This window comes from Oncorhynchus keta, chromosome 37 (genome assembly GCF_023373465.1).
Source record: "Oncorhynchus keta strain PuntledgeMale-10-30-2019 chromosome 37, Oket_V2, whole genome shotgun sequence".
Classification (NCBI taxonomy): domain Eukaryota; kingdom Metazoa; phylum Chordata; class Actinopteri; order Salmoniformes; family Salmonidae; genus Oncorhynchus; species Oncorhynchus keta.
In genome coordinates this window covers 23,941,901-23,954,207 of record NC_068457.1, presented here as the reverse complement: position 1 = coordinate 23,954,207, position 12,307 = coordinate 23,941,901, and the positions used below count along the sequence as shown (strand labels likewise).

General features: G+C 43.3%; 1 protein-coding gene across 1 annotated transcript in view; it reads right to left on the bottom strand.

Moving 5' to 3' along the window:
- The window catches only part of LOC118370024 (BCL-6 corepressor-like), a 148,559-nt gene extending 139,358 nt beyond the window's left edge, over window positions 1-9,201 (bottom strand). The window contains 1 exon segment of the mRNA XM_052499796.1: window positions 8,346-9,201. The gene's annotated coding sequence lies outside the window, so the exon portion shown is untranslated.
- Window positions 9,202-12,307: the final 3,106 nt, after the last annotated feature.

The following is a 12,307-nucleotide window of genomic DNA, read 5'->3' as shown; positions in this document are numbered from 1 at the left end:
ATAAACACACAGAGTACCAGTCAGTAGCAATAAACACACAGAGTACCAGTCAGTAGCAATACACACACAGAGTACCAGTCAACAGCAATACACACACAGAGTACCAGTCAGTAGCAATACACACACAGAGTACCAGTCAGTAGCAATACACACACAGAGTACCAGTCAGTAGCAATACACACACAGAGTACCAGTCAGTAGCAATACACACACAGAGTACCAGTCAGTAGCAATACACACACACAGAGTACCAGTCAGTAGCAATAAACACACAGAGTACCAGTCAGTAGCAATACACACACAGAGTACCAGTCAGTAGCAATACACACACAGAGTACCAGTCAACAGCAATACACACACAGAGTACCAGTCAGTAGCAATACACACACAGAGTACCAGTCAGTAGCAATACACACACAGAGTACCAGTCAGTAGCAATACACACACACAGAGTACCAGTCAGTAGCAATACACACACAGAGTACCAGTCAACAGCAATACACACACAGAGTACCAGTCAGTAGCAATACACACACAGAGTACCAGTCAGTAGCAATACACACACAGAGTACCAGTCAACAGCAATACACACACAGAGTACCAGTCAGTAGCAATACACACACAGAGTACCAGTCAGTAGCAATACACACACACAGAGTACCAGTCAGTAGCAATACACACACAGAGTACCAGTCAGTAGCAATACACACACAGAGTACCAGTCAGTCGCAGTATATGTGAATGCCATTTAGCAGATGCTTTCATTCAAAGCGACTTAAAAAAAATGTATTTAACCTTTATTTAACTAGGCAAGTCAATTAAGAACAAATTCTTATTTACAGTGACAGCCTACCCCGGACAACGCTGGGCCATACCCCGGACAACGCTGGGCCATAACCCGGAATACGCTGGGCCATAACCCAGACAACGCTGGGCCATACCCCGGACAATGCTGGGCCAATTGTGCGCCGTCCAATGGGACTCCCAACTGAGCTACAGAGAACCATGGTCGACCAACTGAGCCACAGAGGACCATGCTGGACCAACTGAGCTACAGAGGACCATGCTGGACCAACTGAGCTACAGAGGACCATGCTGGACCAACTGAGCTACAGAGGACCATGCTGGACCAACTGAGCTACAGAGGACCATGCTGGACCAACTGAACTACAGAGGACCATGCTGGACCAACTGAGCTACAGAGGACCATGCTGGACCAACTGAGCTACAGAGGACCATGCTGGACCAACTGAGCTACAGAGGACCATGCTGGACCAACTGAGCTACAGAGGACCATGCTGGACCAACTGAGCTACAGAGGACCATGCTGGACCAACTGAGCTACAGAGGACCATGCTGGACCAACTGAGCTACAGAGGACCATGCTGAACCAACTGAGCTCCAGAGGACCATGCTGGACCAACTGAGCTACAGAGGACCATGCTGGACCAACTGAGCTACAGAGGACCATGCTGGACCAACTGAGCTACAGAGGACCATGCTGAACCAACTGAGCTCCAGAGGACCATGCTCGACCAACTGAGCTACAGAGGACCATGCTCGACCAACTGAGCTACAGAGGACCATGCTGGACCAACTGAGCTACAGAGGACCATGCTGGACCAACTGAACTACAGAGGACCATGCTGGACCAACTGAGCTCCAGAGGACCATGCTCAACCAACTGAGCTACAGAGGACCATGCTGGACCAACTGAGCTACAGAGGACCATGCTGGACCAACTGAACTACATAGGACCATGCTGGACGAACTGAGCTACAGAGGACCATGCTGGACCAACTGAGCTACAGAGGACCATGCTGGACCAACTGAGCTACAGAGGACCATGCTGGACCAACTGAGCTACAGAGGACCATGCTGAACCAACTGAGCTACAGAGGACCATGCTGGACCAACTGAGCTACAGAGGACCATGCTGGACCAACTGAGCTACAGAGGACCATGCTGAACCAACTGAGCTACAGAGGACCATGCTGGACCAACTGAGCTACAGAGGACCATGCTGGACCAACTGAGCTACAGAGGACCATGCTGGACCAACTGAGCTACAGAGGACCATGCTGGACCAACTGAACTACATAGGACCATGCTGGACCAACTGAGCTACAGAGGAACATAGAAGACGAATACCTGTCTTTTGAACAAAATACATTATAATGTAGTGTAATAACAGTCCTATTAGCCATTAGCACATTCATCAAATTGATACACTCTGGACCTCAGATCACACACAACATAGGACCATGCCTGGACAATTCCAATGGTCTCGCATCACTCCTACAACCAAATCCCTCACCTATGCCCTATAGACATCACATTCACTGCAACCATTAAATCATTTCCAGTTCTGCTCAAGGAGTCTATAGCGCAGAGAGTGGAATAACAGTTCAGTCACGTTCTCCACATTCATTCTCCACACCCTCCATGACCCTAGCATTCAGTCAGCCGACAGGGAGGAGGAGAGGGCGGGAGGGAGTGGAGAGATAAACACATTTCGTACACCCCTCCCCCTTGCCCAGGATAAACTCCACTCTCTATCAACAGCATGTGCTGTTGAATAGGCAGAAGGAGACTTGCTTATTTATAGAGCGAAAACAGTGTTTTATTGTTTATTGTTCTGATTCACAGAACTGCTTTCCATAGGCTACGGAGAAAACCTATTCGTCAGACCAGGGGTGTCATGTACACCAAAAATCTGAGGGGGAACAAAGTACATGAGGATGGCTGGGGGTGTGGTCCAGAGGGGGACTAGCCCGTGTCTGTAAATTGGTTAATTCTACATTTTTCAAACACCTAGAATGGATCATATGTAAATATATGTATATATATATATAAATATGTGTGTTTTTATTTTTTTATATACACACACTAACAGTCAACTACTCATTCAAGGGTTTCTTTATTTTTTACTATTTTCTACATTGTAGAATAATAGTGAACACATCAAAACTATGAAATAACACACATGGAATCATGTAGTAAACAAAAAAAAGGGTTAAACAAATCAAAATATATTTTAGATTTTAGATTCTTTCTAAGTAGCCAATCTGTCTTGATGACAGCTTTGCATTCTCTCAACCAGCTTCACGAGGTAGTCACCTGGAATGCATTTAAATGAACAGGTATGCCTTATTAAAAGTTAATTTGTGGAATTTATTTCCTTCTTAATGCATTGGAACCAGTCAGTGATGTTGTGACAAGGTAGGGGTGGTACACAGAAGATAGCCCTATTTGGTAAAAGAGCAATTCCATATTACAGCTCAAATAAGCAAAGAGAAATGACAGTCCATCGTTACTTTAAGGCATGAAGGTCAGTCAATGCGGAAACTGTCAAGAACGTAGAAGGTTTCTTCAAGTGCAGTCGCAAAAACCATCAAGTATTATGATGTAACTGGCACTCATGAGGACCGCTAAAGGAAAGGAAGACCCAGAGTTACCTCTGCTGCGGAGGATAAGTTCATTAGAGTTACCAGCCTCAGAAATTGCCACCCCCAAAAAATGCTTCACAGAGTTCGAGTAACAGACATCTCAACAGCAACTGTTCAGAGGAGATTGCGTGAATCAGGCCTTCATGATCAAATTTCTGCAAAGAAACCACAACTAAAGGACACCAATAAGAAGAAGATAATTGCTTGGGCCAAGAAACATGAGCAATGGACATTAGACCGGTGGAAATCTGTCCTTTGGTCCGGAGTCCAAATTTGAGATCTTTGGTTGCAACCGCCGTGTCTTTGTGAGACACAGAGTAGGTGAACGGATTATCTCTGCATTTGTAGTTCCCACCGTGAAGCATGGAGGAGGAGGTGTGATGGTGTGGGGGTGCTTTGCTGGTGACACTGTCATTGATTTATTTAGAATTCAAGGCACACTTAACCAGCATGTCTACTACAGCATTCTGCAGCAATACGCCATCCCATCGGGTTTGTGCATAGTGGGGCAGGACAATGACCCCACACACCTCCAGGCTGTGTAATGGCTATTTGACCAAGAAGGAGAGTGATGGAGTGCTGCATCAGATGACCTGGCCTCCACAATCACCCAACCTCAACACAATTGAGATGATTTGGGATGAGTTGGACTGCAGAGTGAAGGAAAATAAGCCAACAGCTCAGCATATGTGGGAACTCCTTCAAGACTGTTGAAAATAAAAACATTCCAGGTGAAGCTGGTTGAGAGAATTCCAAGATTGTGCAAAGCAGTCATCAAGGCAAAGGGTGGCTACTTTGAAGAATCTCAAAAACAAAATATATATACATATATATAGTGCATATCTAACCATACCTCTTGAGCTTTTTTTTTTACAGAAAACGAAGCGGGCCCTATTATTGGTCTGACACAAATGGCCAGAAATGAACTAGTGTTTTTTTTATTTAATCCAGTTAAAATGCAAAGTGCCAGCTGAGACATTTGTTGTTTTGGCCTTGCTTCCTTTTATCTTTCACATTTGGAGTCCCTCCCCCTATCTCTATTTTGGCTCCAACTCTCATGACGCTTGGATGCCCTAGCAGCGCCACAGACAAAGCAGCCTGTAGTCTGGTTTTGTTTCGTGCGACTCGCCCCAGCAGCAGCCTGCCTGTGCTCCTTAACCGCAGATATTTGATAAGCCTGTTACGAAACAACTTCCCCTCTTCGTCACACAGAACAGAGGTCTCTCGTGCAATGTTCTTTCGCGAAGAGGTTCGCAGCCAAGAGAATTGTTCCACTCACTCACCGCAATGTGAGACAAGCAATTCGTCATTAATCGGTAATGTGTCCCTCTGTCTACATTCATTTACATTTCAATATAACATTTATATTTGTGACATTGGCCAATGCACACATTTGTGTGATTGTCTAGGCATACTGCATTATGGCAATATAATATAATATTTATTAACATAATCATTAACAGAATTGAATTCATTAATAAAATTACTAAATAAAATGGATTAGTTGTATTCCGATTGATTAATCATTTTCAGGGAAGCGGGCGTGTCCAGACTTCAGATCACAACCATGGATACGTTGGGCGCGCCATTATTCGAACGGATAAAACCTTGCTGGTAAGAAAAACAAGTCCCCTTATGCGCAATCATTTAATGGTCGTGTTATTTCGTTTCCTGTAGGCAATTCAATGTGAAACCAAACCATTGCGCTCTCCCTCACTCCTTCTGGAGGTTGACGGCTTTGTTTGTTGGTGCATAAAACCAATCCAAAATAATACGGCCCTAAGCCTATCCAAAAAGTAGTTCAAATGGTTTCACTTCATTTTACAGTTTGTATTGTTTTTTATTGCATCAGGGGATCAGCCTACACAGACACGTTTTGACAATAACAGTGTCAGGATTTAGGAAACACAGGCAACACCCCTGGCTGCGGGCATGGTGGTGGTTTTACAATGTGGATTCGCCTAACAAATTCAATAACGTAAACATGTAGGCTAGACTTTATCCAACGACCTAGGATATTTGTAGGCTATAGGCCTAGTATAAGACGAGCACCCAACAGATATCATGTGACCTGTACGACATGCCGTCGAATTGCACCGTTTATATTACAGAATCATAGACGTGTCATTCAAAGCACGGGGTGACAAATTCACAAAATCAATGGGTGGCGAGCAGAAACAGCCAGCCAAACACCACGGAGGTGTCCCTCACTTGACCTAAAACTTGGCTGTTCCAATTCGACGGGCCCAGGGTTTAAATCAAATATGTGCCCCTAGTGCAAGGTACCTCGGGGCTGTTATCCTTTCTACTTAGGTGCATTCTGGCTGCTGGTGAGAACGTCGCGTAAAGAAAACAATGTGTGGGCGTCAGGAGGCGTCCTTTTACGAGAGAGCGCAGAGAACCGTGCACACAGAGCTCCTGCTGCGGCACAAAAGCGCTCTGAAGCGGAGAGAAGAGCTCTCCTGTTTCCGGACCGCAGTCCCAGGGGAGACTCGCCTTGTAGAGGAAAAGCTTCAATCAAACTGTGACATCTCCAGCGGGAGTCGACTAAGCAATTCTCTCTCTACAGCTCACTGCAGTGCCGTGGGTTTATTTTCCTACACACTGATTGTGTCAAACTCGGGAAAATAGCGGACCTATATCCTATTAATAAATTCGGCATATGTTAAAAGTAACCTATAGGCCTACTGTCAGAGAAAGGCCTAATTTAGGCCTACATGACAACAACCAGCTAATATTGTGATTGCAGAAAAAGCTTGACAACTGTGAGTCAATCACGCTTATCGTTGATGCCTTATTACTCTTCCCATTGTTCAAAAGAAAAAGCCTAAATTTATCTGACACCGAATGTTCTCGGCGGTTGGCCAACGACTTACTATTTCCATATCACATTTCAAGGTGGTGGATGAAGGAAAACATATCTTCAAAACCACCGTCTCTCTGGACACGACTCGTCTGTCTGCCTGCGTTGAGTGCACAAAGGCTCCAGCAGACCGAGATGGCTGCGCTAAAAATAAACAACCAAATACATGCAGAATGCGAGTAGGGAGGTCTCTTCTCAGATAAATCATTTTAAAAGTATGATTTTGACAATACCAATTGGTTAGGCAAGCTGTTTAATCCGTTCTTGTGTCCTGAAATCTGTTATTTGAACATAACGGGTCTACAGGTACTTGCGTAACTGTTGTAATGGATGTCTTTCAAGACGTATCCAAGTTGTAGGCCTAATTGTTCGTATGTGACAGCATTCATTAGATTCGAATGTCATATGAAATATGCATAGATAGTTGTCAACAGCATGATAGCCTTCATTTATGCCAAATGCAAATGCAATGCGGGTAAATTGCGCTCTCATCGCCCCCATACCAAGTTGGTTCAATTGAAATATAAACAATAAACATTCCTAGTCTTGAAATGCAATCAGTTTGAAATTGGTTCTTCAGTAGGCCTATAAAAGGACAATTTTGTGAATAATCTCTGTGACAATGGGCCTACTAAACTAACCCCTCGGTCTTAATGCCACATTCAGTTTTCAGTTAGGCTACCAAGTATTCGGGATTAATTTATGGTAGCAAAGTAGGAAACAGGAAACAAATTCCAGATAACTTTTGTGAAATAAACAGCCTAGGCCTGTATTATTTTCCTATGAGCCTAAAGCGCAGTAAGTTGCTTCTCCACTGTGTTCGCTCTGTTCTTGGAGTAAAAGTTTAAAAACACAAATTGATGCGTTAATGAGTCCAAAAACACTGCACTCCGTTGCTGCGTCTGCGCTTGCTTGTGTCTAGTACTGTATATGCAACCGGTCGAATTCCGTAGCGCAGCCTGTGACAAGAGTCATTTCTCGTCCCCGGGGCGAGGACTTCAGTTCGGACTCGTTTAAGTTAAGGCGACAGAACACGTCAAGTTGCCAACATGACAAGATTATATAGTGTACAAGATTACAGACCTTGCATCATCCAATGTGGGACAGAAACCTTATACACGTTTACATTATCCTGCAGGACACCTACTACACCCGTCTCAATGAGCTCGATCACCGAGCCCGTTATAACAATTCATTTAAAGCCTGATTGCCGCATTCTATCCATGAAGTCGTTCATGAATGGAAAACCATACAGCCCACCACACCATCATCCACTCGCTGAAATGCGCAGTGAAATTACACAGATGACCTCCACGAGCGTTTATCTGCAAAGTCGTTCCACAAGGTATATGGGATGGTGTCAAACATGGGCGAGGCACTAAATTAAGACGGAATCTTTATTTTTTATATATAGAAAACGCCTATAGGCCGATTCCCACAGAGACTCGATGAATGTGTTTATGCCAGGCCATTCATTTGAGACATGAAAATTAGATTAGCCTACATCGAAATCACACACGAGCTACACGCTATTTTTGTGTTGACATTTTCCTTTACATTTAGCTGACTGGCTGAAAAAAAGGTTAGCTGGAAAGTCCCGTGACAACGTTGGATCTCTCATTATGACTTACTAAGAGTTTGGATGAACGATAAACCATGTAGGCTTAATCAACACTAATGAATACATTTCCGTTACCAAACCATCCAATATCACATCACGAATAGGCTACAATCTTTCTATAGAAACGGGTGTAGGGCTAGACTAGGTTTATACAAAGCCTATGTGAAACATTAATTCTACTAGGTTAACACATATCTCTCAGTACACCAAAACATTGGCAAGCAACTAAATATTCCACTTAAATACGCAGTTCTTTGTAGAAGCCCTTATCAGATGGCCAAGTCTCCATATAGTCAGAGCGACGCCGAACAACATCGAGTCTTCAGACTGGAGCGAGACAGAAAAACAAGCAAAACTAAACATGGAAAGGAAAACCAAGGCACACACGTTCACAAAAATTATCTTAGCCTACCTGATAGAAATTCCAGAATAATTTCTCTAAATTATATTGTCCTTGGCCAAAACGCAAAATGTCGAGTTGGAACTTTTTTGGCCGTGTTCTCTAGGCTCCACGAGTCAGTCAAAACGACCCAGCGAGAGTTCGTGCGTCGGGGGTTAATATCACTTTTGTAATTTAACTTTACAGCAAATAGGGGTGACAATGTTGTGCTTGTTAAATGACACGTAGGTAAGATTAGACTACGAAAACATCCTTAGTCTTTATACATTTCCAGTTGGTAAAAATCCGGGAATGACGAGTCGGCGACAATGAACGAACAGATCCACGGAGTCGCAGTGCTCCCAGTAAATATATCCATTAGTAAAAATACACCAAGTGAATCGTTGTCGTGAATGTTTCAAGGAGCACAGGTGGCAACAACGGTCGTAGGTCTCAATAAACAATAAACTAATTCAGTCTGGTTATACATTGCAACGCCATGTTGAGCTCGCCATACAGCAGACACGCCACCTCAAAAATATGGCGAGAATTTCCGTTTTCAACAAATAAAGAATGCTAACAGTGCCCATTGTCTTCAGTGAGAGGCTAGGGTGTTTCTGTCAATGTTCCCATTAGTTTTTATTTCGTCCTAGTTTTACTGTTCCGTTTTCTTCCGTATGGCACCATTCGGAGCACTCACAACTACCGCCTCCAGACGTACAGCGGAGAATGAGTGCCTGCGCCTTGGTTCCAGTCGCAGACTCTACCCAGAAGGCCAATCGGGGAACCGCAATTACCATAAACCTCCAGCACGCTTCGCTCCACCAGCGCTCTCTACAGCGAAAACAAAGGGAGGGAGGAGGGAGAGCGAAAGAGACGGCCAGCCAGCCAACGAGCGAGCGAGGGAGATATTGAAGGTAAATAGGTTACTGTGTATATTCGTTTTTTTCTTCCTGGGCAATAGATTATGCTATATGCCTACATGTATTTTTTTGCTCAGTGTTGGGTATGGTATATTGTCAAGTCTATGTCCCATTCCAGGTATATATAATATTATAACATTTTCTAACCCAATTATATTGTATAATTTGTATACTTCTACTTTGAAGAAAGCAACAAACAGAAGACTTAATTCTCGAATTTACCCTACACTCTTAGAAAAAAAGTTCTGGATAGAACCAAAAAGGGCTTGCTTCATATATGGCACCACTTATGGTTCTATATATAACCCGAAATTGGTTCCATATAGAACAGTATATGAAACCCAATGGTTCTATATTACCAAATGTTGGTTCAGGAAGAAGAACCCTACAAAATGGTTTTATATAGAACCTTTAGGGGTGCCATATATGAAACAAGAAATAGAACCCTTTTTGGTTCAATCCAGAACCTTTTTTTCTAAGAGTGTAGGGTAAATTCGAGTATGAAGTATTCTGTTTGTTGCTTTCTTCAAAGTAGAAGTACACAAATGATACAGTATAATTGGGATAGAAAATGTTATAATATTATCTATCCCCGGAATCATTGGGACATAGACTGGACAATATACCATACCCAACACTGACAGCAAAACATATATTTAGACATATAGCATAATCTATTGCCCAGGTCTATTAACCACAGATCTACGATCACCTGACCCCAAATCAATCCTAAATCTAAGGAATAGAATAGAATGGAATATAATGGAAACAGACTAGAGAGATATACAATACTTGGCGCTGTATCATGAGAAAAACTACCCCTTTCGTTTAAAACTGTGCAAAAGGAAGCATCATAATAGCTCAAACCGGGTCCGCGTATTAATGACAGACAACTCTCCCCCTTACAGTCCCATGGGGACTAACCCGTGGGGTTATGCCGCTTCATTGCGCTCTGCACCGCGGTGGACTTCACATGAGCACGATGAATGCACACACAGTAAAGGCATTACATGCGATCGATACGCAGTGGTGAAACGGTTGTTGAATAGATAACGGTTCCTTTCTAAAGGAATTTCTATAAAACCGTTTTTTTATACCGCCACATTGGCCTAACTAACAATTACTGTCAAACGAATATGAGGCAACATTGCAATTAGTTGGCCTATAAAGTTAGATCCAAACGTGTCAAATGTTATTAGATTAAATTGTTGACTATAATGAAGTACCTGGAGATTGGACATGTTTAATTTATTCTGAGAATGTACACACAGATGATGAGATGGGCGCGATCCGCGAAGGGGGTGTGTCGAAAAAAGGGGCGAGGAAACAAAGTTGGCAAAGCCCTTGTCAGCAATACTCAGCATCAAAGCCAAACTTGCTATTGACAGTGAGTGCATTTTGTCGATTTCTTGTGAACATGCCCTCTGGACCTTTTATGGCACATAGGCTACAGGTCTGGAACTATATGGCACTGTCAGTGCGCTCGACACACAGGCCTGTGGTCGCTTGCTCAAGTTCCATTAAAGCTGTTTCCCCTCAGGTACTGTAGGTTTAGGCCTATGGGCTTTATACATCACGCCAGAAAAACGGTGGGGTAATGGGTTGTGTTGAGCGCTATCAAAATGGAATATTCCTTTTATATCAGCTGGTGCTCCCTAAAACACTGAGATGACACTTGACCAACATCAAGCGCATGGTAGTGGTAAAGAGACAGATGGACGCCTTGCAATGGAAAACCGGTCGCAACCCAACACCAGGTTCAAGCGAGCCCGTAATGGTGCAAACCATCTGTGATGGTACATTACTGCCACCGTCTGGACAGTTGTGTTCATTAAGATTTCGCACACGAAGAAAAGAGCGCAACACCGTAGTCTTTTACCGGTGTAGTGGCACTGTTATTACACCGTATCAACATTGTATAAACACTTGCCCCCATTCCCCAAAACACGTGTAAATATTGGACTATAAAGTGTGCCTTCCTATATTATACTTATGCTACGATGGTTATTCTATTCAACTGAGCCATTAACTTCATGTTGCTATTCTTGTATTTTCTCATTTCTTATTGTTTTGCATTGTCGAGAAGGAACCTGCAAGTAATCATTTCATTGGACAGTGTATACTATGTGTATCCGCACACAAGTCTAATACAACTTGAAACAGGTGGCCTAACTGGCCACTTATTCATAAAGTGTCTTGGTGCTGATCTATGATCAGTTTTAGCTTTTTGGATGATAATGAACAAGATCACATGGACAGGGAGGACCTGATTCTAGATCAGCACTCCTGCTCTGAGAGCAGTGCAAAGGGAGAACCCCCAAAGACCCAAGACAGTGACTGAGGGGAAGATGTCACAGGGGGGTATTTGGAAGAAGCCCAGTAGTGTCCCTGTAGACAGAGAGCCATTTTCCTGATACATAGAAACTAGTCTGAAACCTATCACTAGGCAACACAATGGTGTGGTTTCAATGAAGGACTCTTTTGGCATAGAGGAAATACGGAGTTCCTCTTTGCCAAAAACGTCCGTCGTTGAAACCAGACCCTAGTCACTGTGTTGCCGAGGGTCGGTTTCTAAGACTATGTAGACCCCATAGCACCAGGCAGTGTCACACCTTACCCTGCCATAACACTGGGTACTGAAGTGTCATCAAGGACAGACCATTTGAGGAGTTTTGTTAATATGAGGGTGGGGGGTCAATTCCATTTTAATTCCAGGCAATTCAGAAAACAAACCAAATTCCAATTCCAAATTTTCCTCATTGAAAAGCATAGAAGATAATTGGAATTTCAGTGCACTTCCTGAATTGACCCCAACCCTGGTGAATATTGACCCCAACCCTGGTGAATATTGACCCCAACCCTGGTGAATATTGTGTTAATGGTCCAAAAGCTACAGCTAAATCATTCTGCATGATTTACTCTACACATCCAATAGTGTTCATATCTACATGGCAGGCCTGTGTTTCTTTGAGTTTAAGACCAATGCTGATAGGAAATCATTTATGAAAGTGTATTGCAACAGACAACCTCTTGCCAGACTAATTCTTTCACAAGCATCACTGGAACAAATAC